The sequence below is a fragment of the Phascolarctos cinereus genome, unplaced genomic scaffold, assembly GCF_003287225.1.
Source record: "Phascolarctos cinereus isolate Bilbo 61053 unplaced genomic scaffold, phaCin_HiC Scaffold_5;HRSCAF=322, whole genome shotgun sequence".
Lineage (NCBI taxonomy): Eukaryota > Metazoa > Chordata > Mammalia > Diprotodontia > Phascolarctidae > Phascolarctos > Phascolarctos cinereus.
The window spans coordinates 1,780,777-1,805,062 of record NW_027555958.1 but is presented as its reverse complement, the minus strand read 5'-3'; the positions used below and the strand labels follow the sequence as shown (position 1 = coordinate 1,805,062).

Here is a 24,286-nt window from a genome sequence, read left to right as displayed (position 1 = left end):
AGTGGCTTGCACACATTTCTAATTGTGGCCAGACATCATTCAGCCCTCTCTTAACTATGGGCTAATTACCCTCCCCTCCCTCAGGCTTCACCAGGAGATTTCTTGTCTCCTCTGAAACTCAACATCCCCTGGGAATGGCTATTCTATTGAATTCAATTTCAGTTAGACAAAGGATTTTGGAAACTCTGCCATGGTACAAGGCACTGTGTTCAGGTCTGGGGATCCCAGGGTAAAGCAGAGAGGCCACCACCCTCAAGGAACTGGGGTTCTCCTGGGAGTTGGGGAAGGAATGTGAGGGGACCAAAGACAAACCTCTGTGTCTTGTGTAAACAAGAGAGGAAGTGATAGGCTCCAAGGAGAGACCCAGACACAGGGCTCCAGAAAAAGGGGAGCTCAGAGCTCAGAGGAGATTTCACAGAGAGGGGAGCATCTGAGTGGGGCACTGAAAGAACAGAAAGATAGTGAAATTAAGAAAAGGAGAAAGAGCACATTCCAGGCATAGGGGGAAGAGGATTGACATTCTCTGAAATATATTTATGTAGTGCCTCTACGTGCCAGGCACTGTGCTAAGTACTTTTTATAGATATCTTATCCTCATACCAACCCTCAGATGTAGGTGCTTCTATTATACCCATTTGACTGATGAGGAAACTGAGGCAGACAGCGGTTCAAAGTCACATAGGTGGGGAATATCCGAGATGGGATTTGAACTCAGCACTTCCTGACCCTGGGCTCAGCAGTCCTTGCTCTCTTCGCTGGGGCACCACCAGCTGCCAGTTGGGATAATGGAATCATAGATTTAGATCTGGAAGCGCCTCAAAGTCCACCCCCCATTTTACAGATAAGGAGACAGAGGCCAGGGGAAGTGCTATGCCCCACCCACGGTCACCATTAGTGGCAGAAGCAGGATTTAAACCCAGATATGACTTTGCAGCCAGAGTTCTTCCACCGGCACCACTGCTGCCTCTGAGAACGTTCACAGCATTTGGAGTGAGAGGACCTTAGAAGCCATCTTGTCCAAGCTATCCCTGATCAATAATCCCCCTTTGTGCATTTCAGGGGGAGGGGGAGTGGGGGCTGTGGTTCCTGAGTGGCTTTCCACATTTCTATGTTAGCCTTCCTCTACGGTAGGAAAATCTTGTGCTCTAGGCTATTCCACCACGTTGTCTGGGGTTTTGGGCACAGAGAACACCAAATGGTCCACATAACTACTAAAGTGCATGGCAATTAGGAGCCTGTTACAAAGTCACTGAAAGCTACATCTGGACTGCACTTTTTCATCAAGGTATCACTCTCCCTTTGGTCAAGTGTGTCTAGAAAAAGAGGCCCTGAAAGCATGTCTGCTACAAATGTCAAACCTCCTGTGCTGGGTTTAGTGAAGTTGCTGAAGACTATGAGAGTTGTATTTCTTCCCATCTCAGTAAGAGAGGAAGCTAATAGTGTGAGGTCACATGGAGAGAAAGAAGGGGGGCAGGGAGGAAGCGAGTGAGAGAGAGGGAGAGAGAAAAAGAGGAGAAACAGAAAGAAGAGGAGAGGGTAGAAGAGGGGAGGGAAGGAGAGGAGAGGAGTGACAGACAGACAGTCAGAGAGAGACAGAGAGAGAGGGAGATAGAAAGAGAGGAGAGAGATGAGAGAAGAGAGAGATAAAGGAGGTGGGGGACAGAAAGGTGGAAAGAGAGACATGGAGAGATTTACGTTAGACATGAGGAAGAGGCGCACAGCAATGGTGGCATCAGAGACACTAGTATGTCTCTTCCTCTGAGGAGCCTGGAGGGGAGTAAACCAAATGACGGAGGAATAAGACGTGTTGTTATCATGGGCAGTCACTCATGTGGCTGGTGAGACAAGGAGACCCCAGATTTGGAGGAGCTGGTGAGACTGCCTTGCAAAGGCAGGACTTTAAGGTGGGTATGACCAGCCCCCATCTCTAAGTGTGTCCTTCTCTTCTGGTAGACCCCACAGCAGACTGGTCTAAATGTAATCCTCATAGACATCTGAGGCTGCCCTGTCCTTGGCATGTCCCAGTGCCCCTTTGTTCATGGCGTGAGGGCATGGGACAGCTCTGGGCACCACAGAGGGGAGAGGCTCAGCCCTAAGCCCAGCCCAGTCTGAGTGTGTCCTCTCTCTCTAAAGGGGGCATCCTCCCAAGCCCTTCATGTGTTTCATAATTCTACTCCCAAGGGCAGAATTACTATGGAATTAGGCTATGACATCTGCCCCCTCAGTCCAGCAGCCTGAACCTATTGTGCCCCCTAGTGGTTACACAGACATGGCCCAATAACACACAAAGACCACACTCAGACCCACCAAACCTTGATTGTAAAAAGAAGATTCATGCTCTTGACTGAAAGGTAGCTATGATTAGACATCTTTATCTATCAAATGCCTTTATCTTCTTTCTCATTCCTTCATCTTAGGTTCTATCTTCTCTTTCCCCTTCCCCTTTCTCCAAGTCAAAACCGTATTACTTCTGCTACTGCTGATAACCTCATGACCATCCCAGAAAGGGGTGGGTGGGCCTCTTCAAACTGTGTTGGGCTGATTTTCAGGCTAATGGTGTTTTATGGATTTTAGAGAGTTGCTCAATCAGCATTTATTAAGCACCCATTGTGTGCCAGGCCCTGTACTAAGCACTGGGGTGAAAAGAAAGGCAAATAGATGGTCTTTGTTCTCAATGAGCTGACAGTTTACTGGGTGAGTCAACATGCAAAAGACCCTCCCCCCCCCACAAGATACATATGGAGTAAATAGAAGATCACTCAGAGGAAAGGTACTAGCAATAGAGGGGACTGGGAAAGACTTCTTGCAGCAGATGGAATTAGATCTGAGTCTTGAAGGAAGTTAGTAGAGTTAAGAGGTAAAAATTAGGAGGGAGAGTGTTCTAGTCATGCTAACACGCAAAGACGTGGTGATGGGAGATGGAGAGGCATGGAGGTGTAGCAGCAAGGAGCCAGTACCGCTGCATTGTAGAGTGCATGGAAGAGAGTCGTGTAAGAATACTGGAAAGGTCAGGAGGCACTAAATGGGATTTTATATTTCATTCTGGAGGAAAGAAATAGCTGTTGGAGCTCATTCAGTAGAGAAGCTGCACAGCCATGCCTGGGCTTTAGGAAAATGCCTTTGGTAGCTGAACGAGCCTGGACTGGAGGAGGGAGACACAAGCACACATCTTAGACATGGCCAATCAGCACAAGAAGCTAACAGCACCTGAGCTGGAGCACAGCCAAGGAGCGACTGGGAACCAGTCATTGTGAGGTCTGCACACAACCGAGCAGGCAACTAGGCTGATTCCCAGTGGCCTTTGGGATAGGCTGCAGTGCAAACCTACATTTGGGTTCAGAGAGTGCCACTACCTGATAGTCCATGTGTAAGTCTGCAGCATGACGGCGATGCTGACAATCGGGCACACTCTGGGGCTATGGGCTTTATGTATAGTGAGCAGGAGAAAGGCGGGAGCCACAGGAATGTGTGGACCCTGCACTCACTGGCCAGCCTGCTCTCTGTGGCCCACTGACAAGCTAGGAAGAAGCCGAAGCAGAGCGTCCAGATTCACCAGCAGACGAAGCCATTCGTCTTCCCCACATCTCAAGCTAATGGCCACAGGAAGTCAGTGGTCTGCGTCATGCACGCTGAAGGGTGACAGTTAACAGGAAGGAGGAGAGTCTTCAGGCGGGGGGGGGGGAGCTGTGGGCTTCAGCGATTTCTTTGATCTTTTGGAGCCGTATTTCATTATATTTCCCTGGCTTATGTTCAGAACCAGCCCAGCCTCACCCGCAGATGCCAGGCAGCTTCCATGCAGCAGGGACGGGGCGTGGCTAAGGGTTTGCTCCCTCTAGTGGCCAGTGAGGATGCTGCTCTTCTTGTTTTTATTGGTTTTTCAGAAAGGACCGCATCCAAGGACACCAGAATAACCCTGACAGGACCATTGGATGATGGCAAGTATAGCCCCACCTAGTGGACAGATCAGATACTGTGCTCCTCTGGAATAATTAATAGAGACACACCACTTAGGCTTTAGGAAGGCAGCCCAAGACCTGACATGGGGTGTTTATGCTACCACCATGTCAAAGCATCCTGTGTGGCCCACACCTGCAACAAGTAGGATGTTTTACTGATATCTTTTGCTAGCGATGAGTAAATGGTTTAATGGATAGAGTGCTGGACCTAGAGTCAGGAAGACCTAAGTTTAAATGGTGCCTCACATGGGTATTAACTGTGAGACCCTGGACAAGTCACATAACCTCTACCAGACTCAGTTTCCTTAAAATAGGGATAATCAGAGCACCTACCTTACAGGGCAGTTTTGAGAATCAATTCAAACAAACAAGGGCATTTCTCATCAAACAGAGGAGCCAGTAGCAGTTCATAAAAACTTTTCTAAGATGACATTCTGTGGTACTGCTGCTCACTTTTACTTCAGTAACAATTGAGATGACAGCATTTATAAACATTGGCTGTATTTCCAGAGAAGAAAGAGTGGATTCAACAAGCATTTATTGCTGTGCGCTCTGCCAGCAGGGTTCTTGCTTTCAGTATGATTCAATACCAGACTCATCAGGGCTATAAAGATAACATCACTCTTTGTGCACGCACATCTCACTACGGCTTAGTGAGAATGAAGAACACACAGATGTGAGCTAGCTAATAAAAACACTACCATTTCCCCACTGACCTGTCATTTCAGGCTTGCACAGAGCTTTTTACTCAAAAATTCCTACTGAAATGGATATGTCTGACGGTTTGGGGGGACCTTGATCTAGCTCAGCTGTCTCAAATAAGAGAGACTTACCCGGTTATCTGAAAAACTTCTAGCCTAGTCATGTACCCAAATTTCTTTGAGAATAGTAGTCTGTGCCTTGCAGGTAATGTGCCCAACAAGCTGGAACACTAGATCTTTTCTCACGTCCCCATTAGCTCTCAAAAAACCCACAAGCCCAAAGTATAATTATACGCTAGAATTAGAACAACAAGAAGTGACCCCACAGGACAAGAAAGCAAAAGGCCCAACTAGGTAAGAGCCACAGGAACAGCAGAGGATGCTAATCCTTGAGGCCCTCGTGCAGCCTCATTGACCCCCAGGTTCTAGAACATCACATTAAAGAGCTCCTCCTTTCCTGCTATACAAACTCTTCCAGGGGCCTGCCCTAGATGCCGATTCTGACCAGCCCCAAGAAGGGGAAGAATGAAAAAGAAGGGAATTGGGTTTCTGACTGCCTCAGAAGTTCCTAGGTTAGAAAACTTCAAGGCTACTGAGACTACCCAGAACATCTGCTATGCCCTGCCCCAAATGTGCAAAAAGCAGCAATTTGAAAGCCTATCAAGAGGAGGAAAGAGTGGCTAGATGGGACAAGGGACTAGCATACACAGTTACATCAGGTAGAAAGGATAAAGAATTAAAATTTAGGTGGGGCCAATTCCACATGTCCGATAAGATCCTTACAGAAAGGACAGATGATAATGAAAAGTAAACTCTGTAATTGAGGGAGAAGACTGAGGCACTGATGCCTCATTCAAGGAGGGAGGAGTCAGAAAATGACAGGGGCAAGAAACAAAGAAAAAGAAGCAAAGGCTAAGACCATCACAGATTTCTAGAGGAAAAAAAAGTCAGTTAAAAACCTAGAGCACAAACAGAAAAATAACAAAGAGAATACTAAAATTAAGAGGAAGGATGAGCACCAAAATCTCAAAATTATTCCAAACTTCTCTAAATAAACATTATAAGACAAAATAAATTAAACTAAGGTCTAATAAAACCCAACCCTGTGGAATCCCATGAGAACATAATACCACAAGAGGCTATTATGGAGGTGTTCAAAAAAGAAATGAGGACAATAAGAGAATAAGTTAGAAGAAGCAAAGACCAGAATTTATGTTCTGCACAGCAGAAATAAGTAGCAGGCAAGAAAAACTTGAATCTACAGTGGCGAATCTCTCCAAAGAAGTGGAAGAGAGAACATAGTTGGCATGTAGGCATATGGGAGGACAAGAAAGGAAGAGCAGCAAAAAAGAACCCAGGATCTCCAAACAAGCAAAACCTACCAGTCCAGAAGGTAGCAGGAGCAAAGGATCAGAGGATCAGAAGAACATGGACTCATTTTTTGAAAAACCCTGGTCATCACAATGTAGGGAAGAAGAAGATGAAGACAGAGGAAGAGAGAAAGTGAAAGGCAGGGGATAAAAAGAGGAAGGAGGAGGAGAAAGAGGAGATTTGCAAGGCACTTTACAAATATCTCATTTTGTCCTCACAGCAGCCCAGGGGATAGGTGCTATGATTATAACCCATTTTGCAGATAAGTAGACTGAGGCAGGCAGAGGTTAAGTGACCTGGCCAGGGTCACACATCTAGTGAGTGTTTGAGTCCAGATTTGAATTCAGGTCTTCTTCATTTCAGGCCCAGTGCTCTGTCCACTGGGCCATTTAGCCTCAAGACAACGATCTGGAACTTCTGAACAAAGCATCATTTGAAGGACTCTACAGCTGTCCTCCAGGAAGACAAAACCAGAAAAACAAACAAAAAACCTTACACCTCCAGCTCCAAGATCCACAGTGATTCTATTTCATAATTCCAATCTCAAACAACAAATGCTTCAAGCAGGCAGGAGGAAGAACTTCAAATTCTGTGTCTACTAGAAACCAGGGAAAGTAATAGGATAATACATTCTAAAAAGTGCCAGTGATGCCACCCAAAGCCCAGAGACTGGAGCCTAATTGTCCATTGAAAAAGATAAACATGAAATAAACAAGTGATACTTGAGGATTTCTGAGGGGAAATCACAAACACACAAACTCACACAGACATAGACATGAGTGAATTATTCAAGTTACAAATACCACCGAGATACAAAAATAAATAAGGAAAGGCTAAGTATCAAGAAAGAAACACTGACCTACTATGGTGTTCAGAAAATAAGACCTGGAATAGATTGTTTAAAAGTGGATAAGGGGACAAAGGGGAAATTTCAAGAAACAGGAGAATAGGGGAGGGAGAGGGCCTAAACCACACCAGGCCCCTACTGTTGAATAAAAACATATTTTGAAGAAGTAAATAAAAGGAAGAGAGGGGAAATAAATGAGGAGGTGGAGGTGGAGGTGGAGGTGGAGGTGAAGGATAGAGTGAAATGTGCATTGTACCTTAATTGCAACCGTGGTTGAATAAAGAAAAGAATACAATTTCTATAGTCCCTCAGCAAGAACAGGGGCTAGAGGAGAATGGAAGAGATGAGCAAAGGAAGGGATTGAAATGAGGATTGAGGGGAGCAGATTTAAACCCAGGGAGGGGTCAAAGTCCCATTGATGGGTCCTCACGTGGGGGAAGAGGGATGGGTTTGTATATATGTGTAGGTCTAATTTGGGAGGAGGAGGGAGAGAGAGAAAAAGCATTCCTAGAGCAGCTACTATATGCTAAGTTTTATACATATATATGTGTGTGTGTGTGTGTGTATGTACATATATATGTATAAAACTTAGCATATAGTAGCTGCTCTAATATATATCATATATATTATATATATCTATTAGAAATATTATCTCATCTGGTAGAGACAAGGAAACAACTCGCTCTAAAAAGGTGGTAGGCTTCCATGGACAGCATCTGGCCTTAGGAGAAGGAGAACTGGAGGTCCTTAGAGTGACCAGCAGCCATAAGGGTGGGAGTCATGGAACTAAAGAGGAGAGCGCATTGCACCTGGTGAGGAGAATGACTAAGGGGAGGTCAGGGGACTGAATTAGGCCAGAATTTGTTACGCAGTGTGGGTTCTGCCATAGGGTGATACATAGACAACCATCACTTCCCTCATGAATTGGTGGTTCTAAGAGTTAGACACAACAGAAAAAGAGACCTTGGGGTAAGTGGTACTTCAGAAACCTTAATTCTATGAGGGACAGATAGAGGTGAAAGAAAGAATAAAGAAGTACATAGATCATAAATCAAGTAGTAACAGTGCAGAATAGGCAGAAGAAAAGAGAAGTAATGACAAGAACAACACTTCTTCAATAAAAGCACAGGAAAAAATTAACAAGAAAATCTGGGGAGGAAGAGAAGGGACTTTGAACTAACCAATTAACTAGGGGCATGTGGAAGGACTGAAATCAATATTAAGCAAAAATCTAAAACTAAGAAAAGAGTTGACAAATAGGAAGAAAGGATGGAGGGGAGGAAGGGACCCTATGGGAATGGGCTGCATTAAAGTAGATTAAGAAAAACCAATTATAGGGACAGAATAGTGATTCAAAAATAGAAAGGGAAAAATTATAACAAATATTAGAGGCACGGATGGAGGAAAACCAGATCTTGTATCTTGACATGAGACTAGATGAAACAGTCCAGTAAAAAGAGTGACAGGTTGGATGAAATGCAAAGTCTCACAATCTGTTGCTTACAAGAAACACATTTAAAAAGCAAAAAACAAAACAAAACAAAAAAACATGCACAAAATAAAACAAAATTTACTATGTGCATCAGGTAAATAAAAAAAGCAAGAGTTGCAATCATGCTACAGAAAAAGCAAAAACAAAACTTCACAATATAAACAGATATAAACAAGGAAATTGCATTATGATTAAATCAACCATAGGAAAAAAAATGCAAAACTTTATATTCTTCAAATGGCATATCATTTAAATTCATAAATAAAAACTTAACTAAGTTGCAAAATGATATAGACGGTATCACAATGATAGTAGAAGACTTTCATGCTACTCTTTCAGAAGCAGACATATCTAACAGAAGTATAAACAAAAAGGAATAGATAGAATTGAAAAAAATTGAGAATTTAGAGATAAAAGAGTTATGGTAGCTTCTCAATGGAATGATGAAATAATATACACACTTTTAAAAATATTACATTGAACTTTTACAAAAATTGACCATGTATTAGGGCACAGAGAAATTTCAAATAAATGTAAAAGGGTAGAAATACTAAACACATCCTTTACATACCATGATTCCATAAAATGGTTATCAACTTTGGGAGCATAAAAAACTGAAACAGATCTAGGAGACAAAATCCCAAATAATGAGTAGATCAAAGAACAAATAATGTAAGAGTTAATACTCATGGGAAAGACAATGACAACGATGAGAAAACATACCAAAGTTTCTGGGATACAATTACAGCAATCCTTACAGGAAAATTTATATCTCTAAAAATATACATTAATGAAACAGAAAAACAAAGAGTATCAATAAACTGAATGTGAATTTGAAAAATAAAAATTGAACCAACAATCAAATCCAAAATAAGCACAAAAGAAGGAATACTGGAAATTAATAAATAGATAAATTTGAAACCAAAAATACTATAGAACTGAAAAGAAAAATCAAAAGTTGTTTCTTTGAACAGATTAACATAATGAACCATTAACCAAATCATTGAAAAGAAAGCAGAAAATCAAATTGCTAAAATAAAAAAGAATATGTATTTTTTATGATCACTACTTTCCCTTTTGGACATTCACTAACCATCTTTTTAATAATGTATTCAAGTATTTTGCCAGGATTTCACTAGGTTATCATTTACATGATCATATAAATTACATTGATCATGTTCTTTTCCTTTTTAAAAAATCATTGCCATTAGTGCCTTTATTTTGTCCTAGGGTACCTCTCTCAATCTCCACAATCTCAGTAATCATATCTGCCAATTCTTGCAGTACCTGAGAATAGTTTATCTGGACCAAGTAACTTGAATTCAACAAGGACACGTAGGTGGTCTCTTATTATCTCCTTATTTATCTCTTGTATTAATTTCCTGGTGAGACAGGGGAAGAAGAGGAAAAGGAATATAGATCTGAGAAGTCTAATTTTCTCATTTCTAAGGGCTAAGGTTGTGAATATGCCTACATAATCTTAGCTTGTATAACACAGCATTGTTAATGACTAAAGCTTTGAAGCTCTTTGGAGAAATCACCAGTCAGTCACACTTACCCATGTGATGGATTTTCAAGACTGATCCTCTCTATGCAATAATTCCATGTGTCTTACCCTCATTTCCCCCCAATCTCTTAAAAATATTACTTATTTATTTTAACATGGATTTTTAAAAAATTGAGTTCATAACTTTGATAGCCTCCCAAAAAAAATCTGGCACAGTGGATAGAGCACTGGCCCTAGAGTCAGGAGGACTTGAATTCAAATCCAGCTCCTGAAACTTACTAGCTGTATGAAACTGAGTAAGTCATTTAACCCAAATTGCCTAAAAACAATTGAGTTTTGAATTCTTTCTCTCTCACCCCTCTCCACCCTTGAGAAGGCAGGAAATGTGACATCAATTATACGTGCAAAATCATGCAAAATATATCTCCATATTAACCATGTTGCCAAAAAAGGCAAGGAAAATGAAGTTAAAAAAATGCACTCAGACTCCATCAGTTCTCTCTCTAGAGGTGAAGAGCATATTTTATCATGAGTTCTTTGGAATTGTCTTGGATCATTGTATTGCTGAGAATAACTAAGTAATTCACAGTTGATGATCATATAATATTGCTGTTACTGTGTACAACATTCTCCTGGTTCTGCTCACTTCACTTGGTATCAGTTCATGCAAAGACTTTTCATGTTTTTCCCTGCAATCATTTTTTTTCCACTCATCATTTTTTATGGCACAATAGTGTTCCACATCATGATCGTATATCATAACCTTACTCAGCCATGCCCCAATTGTTGGACAGCCCCTCAATTTCTAACTCTTTACCAGTCTGAAAAAGAGCTGCTATGAATATTTTTGGACATATATGTCCTTTCCCCTTTTCTTCCATCTCTTTGGGATACAGAATTAGTCGTGGTATTTCTGGGTCAAAGGGTATGCACATTTTTATAGCCTTTTGGACACAGTTCCAAATTGCTCACCAGAATGGTTGGACAAGTTCACAACTCCACCAGTAGTGCATTAGTGTCCCTATTTTTTCTCCATCCCCTCCAACATTTATAATTTTCCTTTGTCCATTTATCATTTGGGCAACAATTTGTAGTTTTATAAATTTGACTCAGTTCCCTATATATTTGAGAAATGAGGCCTTTATCAGAGAAACTTACTGTAAACATTCTCCCCAATTCTCTGCTTTCCTTCTAATTCTGGCTGAATTGATTTTGTTTGTGTATGAACTTTTTAAATTTAACGTAATAAAATGACTATAGCAATTTACTGTTTAATAAATCCAAAGATCGAAGCTTTTGGGACAAGAACTTACTATTTAACAAAAATTTTAAAGTTATTTAAAAGGGAATGTTGGAAGAGTTCAGCTGAGTTACCGCCTCTTGTCTACCATCTTCAGTCTGCTATATTTTTCCTAGTCTTCAAAAATGGAGCTAATCACAACTATTTCATTTTCCTGTCTTCTTAATCATTGGAGCCAGGATATTTATAGCTTTTGTCCTTAAATTACTGAAGTCTTTTATAAATATGCCCAAACTTGTGAAAAACATATATATTTCTCCTTCTCCTTCTTCATTGTCATCATCTTCATCTTTTTCAAATGACTGAGTCTTCCATCTTTGGGGACCTGGGCACTGTTATAGCCCAGCCAAAATTAAGGATAATCCACCAATCACAATTTAAGGAGTGCAAAGAACAGGCAGACTATTGCAGTATAATCCAAGCTGGTTCAACCTAATCCAATCAAGTCCTATTTGGTGCAGGCCATTCTAATCTGGTCCAGTCTAGTCCTGCCTGATTTAGTCCAATCTAATCTGGTCCACTCTGGTTCAGTTTGGTCCAATCCTATCCATTCCAGTTTGTCTGGTTTAAAATAATTTTCAGTATGGTCCAATATGGTGCAGGCTAGTCCAATGTAGTCCACTTCTGGACCAGGCCAGTCTAATTCAGCCCAACCCAGTCCAATTCTGTTCAAACTGCTCTAATCCATTTCGGTCTGGTCCAATCTGATTCAGTCCAGTCCAGTGAGACTCAGTTTGGTTCAGATAAGTCCAATCTGGTCCAGGGCAGTCTAATTCAGTCCAATCCAATCCAGTCTGGTCTACTCTGGGTCAGTTCAGACAAGTATATTTCAATTCAGTCCAGAATAATCTGATTGAATTCATTCCAACTTTCTGCACTCCAATCCAATACAATCCAGTTCCAAACAGTCCAGTACAATTCAACTGAATCCAATACATAGGTATTAACTCTTACTACATGTAGAACACTGTTTGCTGGGCATATAAAAAAGATTTAAAAAGACACAGTCCTTGACCTCAAGGAACTGACACTTTATGCCTTAGGGAGGGTGGGGGTGATATGCGCCATGAATACCAAAAGAAAAGATGGAATTCCATGATGTGAGAAGTAGATAAATGGCTTCTTCCAAAATTTTGAAAAAAGAGACAAGAGTTCTAACTGAGGGCATCAGGGAAGACTTCACAGAAGAGGGGATGCCTGAATTAAGCCTTGGGGAAGAGAACAATTCTGAAAGGTGTTGGGAGGGGAGGAAGGAAGAGAAGATGAAAGTGAGACAGCAGCCTTCCACACCCACGAGAAACAAATAATATCCAGATGACTGTAATCAGGTCTGTGGCTGCATCACGAAGTAACTATACCTCTCAGGTGGGATTAAAAAATATATATATACACACACACACACACACACACACACATATATATATATATATATGATAGAAAAGTAGCACTACAGTAATTAAATGAGGAAGACAATGATGCAGATAGTTCTTTCTTCAAATACATGCCTATTTCCAGATAATGCTACATGGAGTGAAAGGAGGTTTTCAACAGCAGTGACCCACTTCAGAAACTCTGTCTTGTTTCTGCTTACCTCAAAAGGCTGCGCAGGAGATTTCATTAAGGAAATAAAATACTTTGGGAGCCCAAGGGCCAATGAAAATGCAATTCTTTTTCTATCCCCAAGCCCACCACACTCACATACCCAAAACCAACCAAACAAAAAGATAAAACTTTTTCCAAGTAATATTTTAATGTAATTCTTGTAAATGGTAAAAAAAAAAAACCCTAGGTCTAAATTTGTTTCCTTTCACACCTTGGGCCCAGAAGAGTAAGAGGGGAGCCAGATGTTTGTAAGGGACAAGGGAAGCTGGCAGTGCCCACAGCACCTTTCTTAGCAGCACCTTGCTACTCTGAAGTGAAGGACCCTTCCAAGGAAGCTGAGCCCTTCAGAGGGCATTTCTTTCCAGTTGTGCTGAAGGTAGTTCTTCCTCTAGCCCCCACCATGGCATCTCTCCTCACCTGGGGTGGATCAGGCCCTCTCTCTTAGCTGGGCAGTACCCATTCACTCTGTCCTCCTAGCAAGCCTGTTACTTTCATTTCTCTTAAAATCCCTTTTGAATGGGATGGACTTTTTTGTCTGAACTGCCCACTCTCATCTTTGCCTATGGTGGACAGGATGGCCTAGCAGCACAATTGAGTCTCATGAGAAATCCATACTCCAGAGACAGATTCTTTTCCTGACATCTCACAGGGAACAGAAAGCAAAGGATAGTCACTGGCCAAAAGGATCAGAGGGAAGCAGCTTGGCCTCCTGAAGCATGGCCTGTGGGACACAATGGTGGCTCCCTTCCTAATGGTATTGCTGCTCCCTGAAGCTGGGGTTCAGGGATAGATCTGAGGTATCCCAGCTTAGAAATAGAAAGGATTGGCAAGAATTGGGCTGGAACAGAGGCATGGCTGGAAGTGGTAGCTGTCTGATCTCCTGTTGAGCCAGTTTGAATATCCCATCACAGTTCAGACACATAGGCTGTATCTCCAAAGAAGCCAATGGGCCATCTGCACCTGCCAACATGGGGGACAAACTGTATTTTTTCACCATCACTCTGTTCTGCTGGGTGACTCCTGAACTTTGAAGCTGCTGGGGTTATTTCTCCCAGGCAGACAGTGCACATTTCTCCCAGGTGGACAGCATCCTCTACTTCTCCATAGATGCCATATCTGACAGAGTTGATCCTGTAGCTGGAGGTCAGCAGCCAATGAGACAACTCACTGGCTCATGGATCCAAAGTGGCAATGGCCCTCAGAAGCCATCTCGTCTAACCTCATCATTTTATAGATGAGGAAATTGAGATTCAAAGAAGGGAGCATCCCAAGTATTGTTTTATTTTGGTGTGTAGGCATAGGTGAAGAAATCAGCCAGAGCACTGCCGAGCTTCCCTTGTCCCTTATAAACACGCTGCTCCCCTCCTACTTTTCTGGGCCCAAGATGTGAAAGGAAACAAACTTCGACCCAGATTTTTTATTATTTACAAGAATTACATTAAAATATTAGGTGGGAAAAGTAATGTTTTACTTTTTATTTTATTTATATTATATGTTCTTTATTATATAATTATTATACTTAATATATAATAATTGTATATAACATTATATATTATTCATTATATATTTCATTTATTTTACCTTTTATTTGACAGCAAGGTCAAGGTGATTCATGTGAGCATTTATTGAGCAGTATCCCCAAGTGTTTCATGGTACCACAAGGCGAAGAAGCATTTATAGAGCACCAGCTATGCCCCAGTCACTTTGTCAAGCACTTGGACAAATACTGCATCCTATGATCCTCACAAAGACCCCGTGAGGGAGGTGCTGTCACGATCTCCATTGTACAGTTGAGAAAAATGTGGAAAACAGAAGTTAAGTGACTTGTTCAGGGTCATACAGCTACCTCGTGTCTGAGGCCAGATTTGAAGTCAGGTCTTCTGGATGTCTGGCTCAACACTCCTTCTACTGCCTCCAGAAGTCAGTAGTCATGAAGAATCAAGAGATAAACCAGTTACTGGAGAAAGGACACCCTATTCAACAAAAACTGCTGGGAAAACTGGCCAGCGAATTGGTGGAAATTAAGGTTAGGGCAATGAATATATGACAAATAGAAAAGGAAATATTGTATACAGCATATTCTTATGCATCTGTCACAGCGACGTACCACAGCTGCTCGCAGTCTTTGCCTTCATTTTGTTCTGACTTTTTTAAAGTGCTGCTATAAAGATTTTTGGTGGCTATGGGGTCATTGCTTTTGTCACTGCTGTTCTTGGGGTGCCTCACTGGTGGCGGCATCTCTGGCTAATGCACAGATCACTACGCACGCAGTGGTGCACTCCCCGCTGCCATCTTGGGTTTGCTGGGGGCAGGGTGCGGTGAGAGGAGCCCGTTCAGATGTTCTTTGATTTGTATCTTCTGGTTATTAGTGCCCTCGAGCAAGGCTGCCTGGGTTTGTTAGCAGTTTGCAAAGCTTCCTTTGAGGGCTACTTATTCATAACCTTTGACCTCTTAGCGATTGGGAATGACTTCTGTTTCTTCATCATGTTTTTTGATGTTTGTTAAGTTTATATTAAAAAATAAAATAAATAATGGATAGAAAAAATAAACAGATAAAACTTGGTGGCAAAGAATGGAAGAAAACCACTGCCTAATGCACTCAGGTAGACCCAGGAAAAATAACAGAAACACAGGCACAGACACACAGAAAGTCTAAATCCAGAAGGTGACTCATTCTACCTGAAACGGCATTGCTTTTTGTCCCAATTAAACAGCCACCTCTGGAAGGACTGAGCTAGACATCCAAATGATGGGGCCAAATTTCATGAGCCAAGGCAGGAAACTGAAAGAAAAAGGTGAAAAGTGAAGGCAGATGGGGAAAAGTGATGGAGAAGAGTGGAATGCCTTTCTCCTCCAGGTCACTGAGAAATGGTGACTTTTCACTGATGGCAAGGCATGTTAAAATGAGCATCCCATTCCCAGCTATGGGGCAAATAACAATTTACAACCATGAAGGACTCAGCAGCAAAACCATGGACAATGGAGGGCTAGGAGCTATCTCCAAAGACTTCAAGCCTATCCCCTCACTTCACAAAAAAGGACACTGGCCATGAGAACAGAATCAACATGCCCCCATCACACAGAGAGGAATCATCAGACCCACGTGGAATCCAAGCTTCACCCCCTCTCTCCGGAGCCAGGGCTCTGTTCTTTCCACCACGTAGTCAGGTCACCTGAAATGAGGAACAGCCTTCCAAGGCCCTTTCCTCTCCCTCGGCTTATGTCAAACAGCCACTAACTTCAAAAGGAGTTTTAGATGGAGAGGGAGAAGGATGTCGGCATCTACGTGGTCAGTAGTTTTTCTCTCCACCTTAGTAAGTGCGTATCAGTGTTGAGATCAGTGTTATCCAGATTGATGTTGAAATGGAACCTCCCTAAAAGATCACTTAACTATTGGAATCCCAGGGGTTTTCTTTCAACAGCTTTGTGGATATGAGTTGGCAATCCAATCCAAAACATACTTATTATTTGCCCACTTTGCCAGGAATTATGCTTACAGTGGATAGAGTGGAGGCTTGGAGTTAGGAAGATTCATCTTCCTGAGTTCAAATCTGGTCTCAGACATTTACTAGCTGTGTGACCAATCACTTAATCCTGCTTTCCTCAGTTTCCTCACCTGTAAAATGAACTGGAGAAGGAAATGGCAAACCACTCTAGTATCTCTGCCAAGAAAATCCCCAATAGGGTCACAAATAGTTGGACATGAATGTGAACAATAACTGTATTTATTCATGTTATATTTACCCTGTACACATTTTTATTTCTGTGTCTTGTCTCCCTCATTAGACTGTAAGCATCTTGGGAGTAGGGATTTACTCTTTGATCCAGTGACCCTGGCCTCTGGGCACTTTCTCTGCTTCTTCCCCAAGCTGGATCATTCTCCCTCCTCTGCCCTACCACTGACTTCCCTGGTTTCCTTCAAGTCTTGATGAAAACCTCCTCCTGCAGGAAGCCTTCCCCAATCCCTTAATTCTAGTGATTTCTCTGTTAATGAGCTACTAGTAATCCTGTCCAGAGCTTGCTGTGAATATATTGGTTTGCATGTTGGCTGCCCCGTTAGAGTGTAAGCATCCTGAGGGCAGGGACTCTCTTCTGCCTCTTTTTGTATCCCCAGCCCCTAGCACAGTGGTTGGCACATAGTAGGTGCTTAATAAATGTTTATTGATCGATTGAAATAATTTTTTTTTGTATTTGTATCCCCAGAGCTTAGCACAGTGCATGGCACAAACTAAGGGCTTACTAAATACTTGTTTATGGGTTTATTGTATTATATTAAAGGATGAGGATTTTTTAAGCACCAGCTTATGGCAGCAAAGCAAGGAGTGATCCTGTATTTCCTCTCTCCTATGTTATCCTCATGGATAATGCCATTCTGGCACAAGTCTTCATTTCAATGTCACTGTCACCTCTAACCCCTCAGTCTCCATCTTCTGCTGCCCCAGTCCTGATGAAAAGACAGTGAAAGGACAACACAGCCCTTCGGGGTCACAGGCCCTGAGGCCAATGGCAGACTAGAAGAACAGGAATTCTTTGTTCCCTCCTCAAACCCAACAGCTGGTTCCCAGGGTCACTGTTTACCCTGTGGGGACTCCAACGTGACTGCATTTTCCTGCACTGTGAGAAACTGTTTGAATTCAGTCGGAAGCCCATTTTGTCCCATGGAAACTGCTGTTTTCTCTGAGTCTGTGGATGCTTCTCCCTGTGTGGTTTATAACTATGGATGAACTACAACCCTTCACGCACTTGTTCCCTAACCTCTAACCAGACAGTTTTCTTTCAATGATAATATAAGTCCAGCCAGCATCGAGCTACGCAAAAGGCAGAGATAAAACAGTCCCTTCTCTCAAGGATCTTACAGTCGAATAGGGGAGCCAACCTATGCCGGGGGAAGGAGCACCAGAAGTTATGTATGTTGGGGGAGTCAGCAAACCCGTCACACAGAAGGTGATGTTTGGGATGGGATCTGAAGGAAGAGAGAGCATCTAGCAGACAGAGGTGAACCAGGAGTGCACCCCAGGCAATAGTAAGAACTAGTACAAAGGCACAGAGATCAGAGATAGAGCAGCAAGCAGGAAGAACAGCAAGAAATCTACTTGGACCAAACCACAGAGGATGAGGAAGAGAGCAATGGACAAGGAGGCTGGAAAGGTCCCTGGAAGACAGAGTGAGAAGGGTTTAAATTCCAAATACATTTCCCTAGACACCTACAATCCAAGGTAACCTGAGGAAGGGGAGAATCCTAACTCCTGGGGAGAGTTAAGAAAGGGCTTCCTCTAGGAGGTGGGACAGAAGCCAAGCTGAGCCATGTGCAGAGCACCATAAATGGGGCTGAGTTTACAGAGGGGGCACAATTTCTTCTTACCCGCCAGAATTGCTCCTGGAAGAGCAATGATGACCCCACAGCATAGCCTTCAGGGCTTTCTTTAAGAAATGATTGTGAAAAAAAATTAAAAAAAAAAAAGAAGTGATTGTGATGCCCAAAAAGCCTTTTGCAGATGTACAATATGAAGACAACTCTATATGTGCCCCTAAGGCCTGTAGGGCTCACTGACGCAATAGGATTTTCTTTATTAGTGCCAAGGAACAAACCGGACTCTGTTTTCAGCTGGTCTCAGCAACTAAGTTTGGAGTCGTATGGTACTGAATCTCTGATTCTCCACTGGGAAGGGCATATTCTTTTCTCTGAAGAGAAAAGCCAGGCATAGAGAAGGATGATAATCCAGCCCAAGCTATTTGTCAAAAATGGGCATGGGTTTACTATCAGATTCTGGCTGGGCTCCCAGTGCTGGGGACGGTCAGAGAAAATTGGGTTTGATTTGTAAATGCACAAATCTGATCAAAATCATTAAGGGAATGTCTGGAACAAGATGTCACTGGGAGTTCCTCCTTTGATCATCATTAACTTGGAGTATTGTTGGAGCTCAGCCCGCAGGCAAAGCTTTCCCTCCCCCTCTTCCCCTTCTTCCAAATAGCACCTCATTCTTCAAACTGTTTTCGTAGAGAGCAGGGAGGCTAGTTTCACTCTGTTTAGAGCTGGGCTCTTTGTTTTCATTTGTGCTTTTCTTTGGTGATAAAGAGAAGAGACAAAAGAGAGAAAATGATGTGTCAGTGAATCCCAGTGTTTAAAAATATTTAAAATTTTCCATAAGTCATTTGACTGTCCAGCTCAGCAGTCCTTTGAATTTTCCAGACAGGAATGCCAAGAACAATAATTAACAGAATCTGTTGGGATTTCTAGACTCTACTCTGTATCTTCGTGAAAAATCAGGTCAATTATTTTAATGGGTAACAAAGGCCGATCCATTTATCATGGGCCTTGGTTGTCTCGACCAACTGATGGATTACATGAGTAGACTCAGTCTTCTACTCCTTCATTCCCTGGATCACCTTAGCACTTTTCAGTCCTCCTTCCTCTAGCCATGACCACTCCAGTGGGGAATCTCCCTCAGAGTGCTCCACTGCTGCAGGGCTCTGAAACAGAGCTTCCTTGGAACAATCGATCAAGGGAAGCCTGTGGAGGTGAAATGAGCAGGGGGCTTCCAAAGGCCAACCACCTATCTGAAATCTGAGGGGAAAAAGTCGCAAAATGCCTCATTCATCCAGGAAGTAATCATTGCCCTCTGTACTGACCTCCTCATGTGCCTGTACTTGGTTGAAAGGATGGGGGAAAAAAACTCATCAATCATGGATAGTGAAATCAGAAATGGAGTCCTATGACTAGCAAGCTATCATTGATCTTCTTAAGGTGGTGGGGTAGGGGATGCATGGGGGCTACTGACCGCAGCAAAGAGGAGACAGTGGCCAAAGACACAGCCCTGACTCTGCTTGTGGACTGCAGTATGAAGAACTTGGGGCCTCAGTACTCTTGCCTGTTCCTAGGAAAACAGTCCAATGATAGCGGCAGCATTAGGACTTAGACTAGCTTGTTTCTTGTTCTTAAGGAGGAGCCCAAATAGGGAAGCTCCTTTGACCCTCTGAACAACCATGGGCAGTTCCAGGCTTATCTCTCAGTTTCCAGATGAGGCAGAATAAGCAGAGTGACTTATACAAGGTCACCCAGTAGGGAAGGGACAGAGCCAGGAATCAAACCCAGGTTCTCTGGTTCCAAATCCAGGGCTCATGGAATCATAGAATTAGAATCTCAGAGTCTCTGAGTTGAAAGGGATTTAAGCCACAAAGTACAAACTCTATCTGAGCAAGGAGTCCCTTGGCAAATCTCTCAAGGGAGAGAAGAAGTTCAGGAAACTTAGGTTGCATTCAGAATTGGTCGGTCAACTAGCATGCATTAAATGCTCATGATGTGCCAGGACTGTGGTAAGCACTGGGGATACAAAGAAAGGCAAAAACACAATCCCTGCCCTCAAGAAGCTTACTTGGGGTGACAACATGTAAATGGTTGTGTACTTATAAGATCCATTCAGAGTAAGTGGAAAGTAATCTGAGAGAGAAAGATGGAGAGCCCAGGAGTAAGAAGGTAACAGTACTTCTGCATCCCATCAGAGGCAGATTATAGCTAGACTATAATGTTCAATTCTGGGGACCACATTTAAGGAAGGGTATTGAAAACTGGATGCTTGCCCATAAGTATCTGAAGGGCTGTCATGAGAAGGTGTGCTTACACTTCTTCAGCTTGGCCTCTAGACTTTTTCTGGGACATTGGTTCAAACATAGGAATGACATTGCCTGACTCTAGTCCAAAGGACTTCTGTTCTTCACAATTTTTCTAAGTCATTGACCATGGCTTACAGTCCTATCTGCCCAATTTCTCATTCTCCCTAGAATGCAAGTGCCTGGTGACTTGGGCTGCTACAGGGCAGTTTGGTGTTTCATAATTTTCTAACATCTTGGGTCCCTGATCTCCACTCTTCATCCTAGTTATTGCCAGTGAAGGCCCATTCTTCTTCTTCTTCTTCTTCTTCTTCTTCTTCTTCTTCTTCTTCTTCTTCTTCTTCTTCTTCTTCTTCTTCTTCTTCTTCTTCTTCTTCTTCTTCTTCTTCTTCTTCTTCTTCTTCTTCTTCTTCTTCTTCTTCTTCTTCTTCTTCTTCTTCTCTCTTCTTCTTCTTCTTCTTCTTCTTCTTTTTCTTCTTCTTCTTCTTCTTCTTCTTCTTCTTCTTCTTCTTCTTCTTTCTTCTTCTCTTCTTCTTCTTCTTCTTTTCTTCTTCTTCTTCTTCTTCACTTTTAGGCAATTGGGGTTAAGTGACTTGCCCAGGGTCACACAGCTAGTGTCAAGTGTTTGGTCTGAGGCAGGATTTGAACTCAGGTCCTCCTGACTTCAGGGCCGGTGCTCTATCCACTGCGCCACCTAGCTGCCCCCATTCTTCTTGATAGAAACAAAAATATAGAAACCAAGTAAGACTGAGTAGTTGCTTCTTCTCTCCACAGTTGCCAAATTTCTGTTGATATTGCAAAGGGGAAAGGAATGGAATTCACAGAGAAAGAGGTTGGACAAACCACCTCCATTGAATGACCAGCAACAGCTTCTTTGAAAGGCACATAAGCAATGTGCCTGGTCCATAAACATAATGTTAGAGACAACAGAAATTTTTTAAACCGTTGGAAAATCATGATTATCATGCACCTGCTTTGCCTGACAAACATCTATTGTTCCCTGATAAGAGGTCAGGTATCACTGGTAGCTGGATGGGAGATGGCTCGTGGAAAGCTGACTAGTGCTGCTATTGACCAAGGGGAAAATACCTTTTGACAGAGTAAAACCTAACAAGGGAATTCAGAGGGGAGCTGTCACCATGGTTTTGTCTCCAACTCCTGACCAAGTGTTGACCCTTTCAACACTGGCCTCAGCCTACTCGAAGGGTCTGTGTAATAGGGATGGTGGAGTAAATGCTCCAAGGAGCAGCTTTCAGAATGTGGTTTTGTAACCATAAAGGATGCAAATGTAAATTTGAAAAATTCACTCCTTTTCTCTGATGATCAAATTTATTTCACAGAATATAAAGGTAAAAAGAGACTCATGATGGAAAATGCTATCCATATCCAGAAGAAGAACTATGGAGTCTGAATGTAGATTGAAGCAGACTATTTTCACTTTTTCTCTCTCTTGGTTTTTCCCTTTTGTTCTGATTCTGCTTTCACGACATGACTAATATGGAAATACGTTTAACATGATTGTACGTGTATAAACGATATCATATTGTATGCCATCTTGGAGAGGGGAAAGGGAAAGGAAAGGGGGAGAAAAAAATTAAACCTCAAAATTTTATAAAAGTGAATTTAATAGAAGATTGACATATAAGATCCAAGAGAATACAAAGTACAAATCAAAGACTAATTACCAGAGATTCAATAAGGACAGACTATTTACTTCTTATATGAGGAAAGGCAAAATGTATGTCTAAGGTTGTTATTAATAATTGGGCAGTTCATAAGAAAGACTGAGGTAGACCTGAGTACAAGATGATTTTAAAAACCATTTAGGAATAAGTAAAAAGAGTCATTATCTTATACAAATGAGGAGCCAGAGGACAAACTGACACAGAGGAATTAGATGGGGCAGGAGAGCTGTTAGTCCTGGAACCTAGGAACCCAACTTTTATTGAGAATGGGCTTGAGGGAACAATACATATCTATCTAGAAGGGCATAAAACTCTTCTAAATTCAGGAAGAAATCAAAGGCTAAGGGGATAGGAAGCAGGAAGAGGACAAGGGAAGGAGTTTCAAAGGGGAGGGTGAGGGAATAGGATAAGGGGGTCTGGAAGGGTATTTAGATTAATGGGAATGGGAGGATAAGGGAGGCATCCTTGGAGGGGGGAAGGTTAAGTAATAGGAGGGCTAAGTAGCAGGTGGAAGTAAAGTAGAGGAGTCAGGAGGGATAAGAAATAAGAGATACACACAAACAAAAAAAAAGATTGGGAGTAGAATTTAATAGGGGAAAAAAGCAGGGGTAGTAAGCATGAGCTCAGATGAAGTTAAAGCTAAAATAGATTTAATCAAAAGAGAAAACTAGGAAAATTACACTATATGTCAGCCATATTAATCAATACTGTTACAGAGTATTTAAAATAACTAGACAGTATAAAGTGGGAATACTGCTGTGGTCTAGGAAATGATAGGTTGGTGGACTTAGAAACATATGGAAAGACCGGGGCTTATGAAGCAAGATTTTATCCATCCTCACAGAAACAGAGGACACATAAGTGTGCTACAATCTTACATAAATGCACATACATATATATGTCTATATAAGAGTATGATTATAGAGATCTAAGTATATGTATATGTACATATCTTTGTGTGTATATATACATGTATGTTTGTATATGTAGACTTGCATGTACATGTACATGTAAATTGTGTATGTGTGTGCATGTGTATATGTGTGTGTGTGTGTGTGTGTGTGTGTGTGTGTGTGTGTGTGTGTGTATAAAAATATATCTGAGCTTAATTGTAGCCTTCTTGGGAGAGGTGGGGAGGAAGGGGGGAAAAAAGGACAAAGTAAAAAGTGCACAGCAGAGAACAAAAGAAAACTTACAAGGAAGCAAAGAAAAGCTGGACAGCTCTGAACACAATGCACAGTATTTGTTACATAGGCTTTCTTGAAATGGAAATTTATTGCTGTGTATTCTGAATCCTCTCTTACATTCTGCTGTGCACTTTTCTTATTTTGCATTTGTTTTAATATTTAAGTTTATAGCATTTTTTCTTTTCTTATTATGTATACATTTTAGTAGTTAACTTAAAAAATAAAAATAAATTTGAGAAAAATTTAAAAAGTGAATGTTGAAAACTATCTTTATATGCAATTGGAAAAATAAAATACTACTAAGTGGGAAAAAGAATATAAAGGTAAAGACGTCAACTCCAAGTGTCACTATTCCTGAAAGATATTTAATTCACGTGAAAAGTAACAATACTGAGGAGATGGAAAAGGCCCCTGACCTGCCCCAGGCAGCGCATGCCATGTGTCTGCCTGTATCTACTGAACATGGGAACAGCTCTGGCTGAGAGCCCAAGGTCAAGTGCAAAAGATGATGTCAGAGGATGAGGTAAGAGAAGGAGCAGGAATGACTCATAAATCAGTGACAAGGAGAGCGGGAGCCTGCAGAGCCTGGGCATGGAAGCCACAAATGCTGGCTCATTGAGAGGAGGACGACAGACAGACATTTTTAAAGAGGAATCTCTCGAGGGTGAACACCAGGTTTGGACTCTGCCGACCTGGTGACAATGTGAGACAAATGGGGATGACACTGAGGAAGATGGAGCAAGGATGGGTGGCCAGCTCTGGCTCAATTCAGAAGAAAGAAGTTAGGGCTAGGAGCATGAGCCCCTGAAAAGGCTTCAAGGAGCCAAATTCAGTCGACCTTACAGGATGGCTGGGGGTGGTGCTTCCTTGACTTCACTTTTGAAAGATGACTGAGGGAAACATTCACAACCATTGACCTACATTCCTGCTTTCTTACTTCATTAATGTTTGTGAAAATTGTCCATGCATGATGATTTTCTTCTCCTAATTCTTTTTCCAATTAACACACATTTATTTCCTTTCCTCCTGC

The 24,286-nt window shown here is 42.0% G+C and overlaps 1 protein-coding gene across 19 annotated transcripts in view; it reads right to left on the bottom strand.

Moving 5' to 3' along the window:
- PCBP3 (poly(rC) binding protein 3) overlaps positions 1-24,286 on the bottom strand; it is a 376,369-nt gene that overhangs the window by 168,274 nt on the left and 183,809 nt on the right. The window lies entirely within an intron of this gene.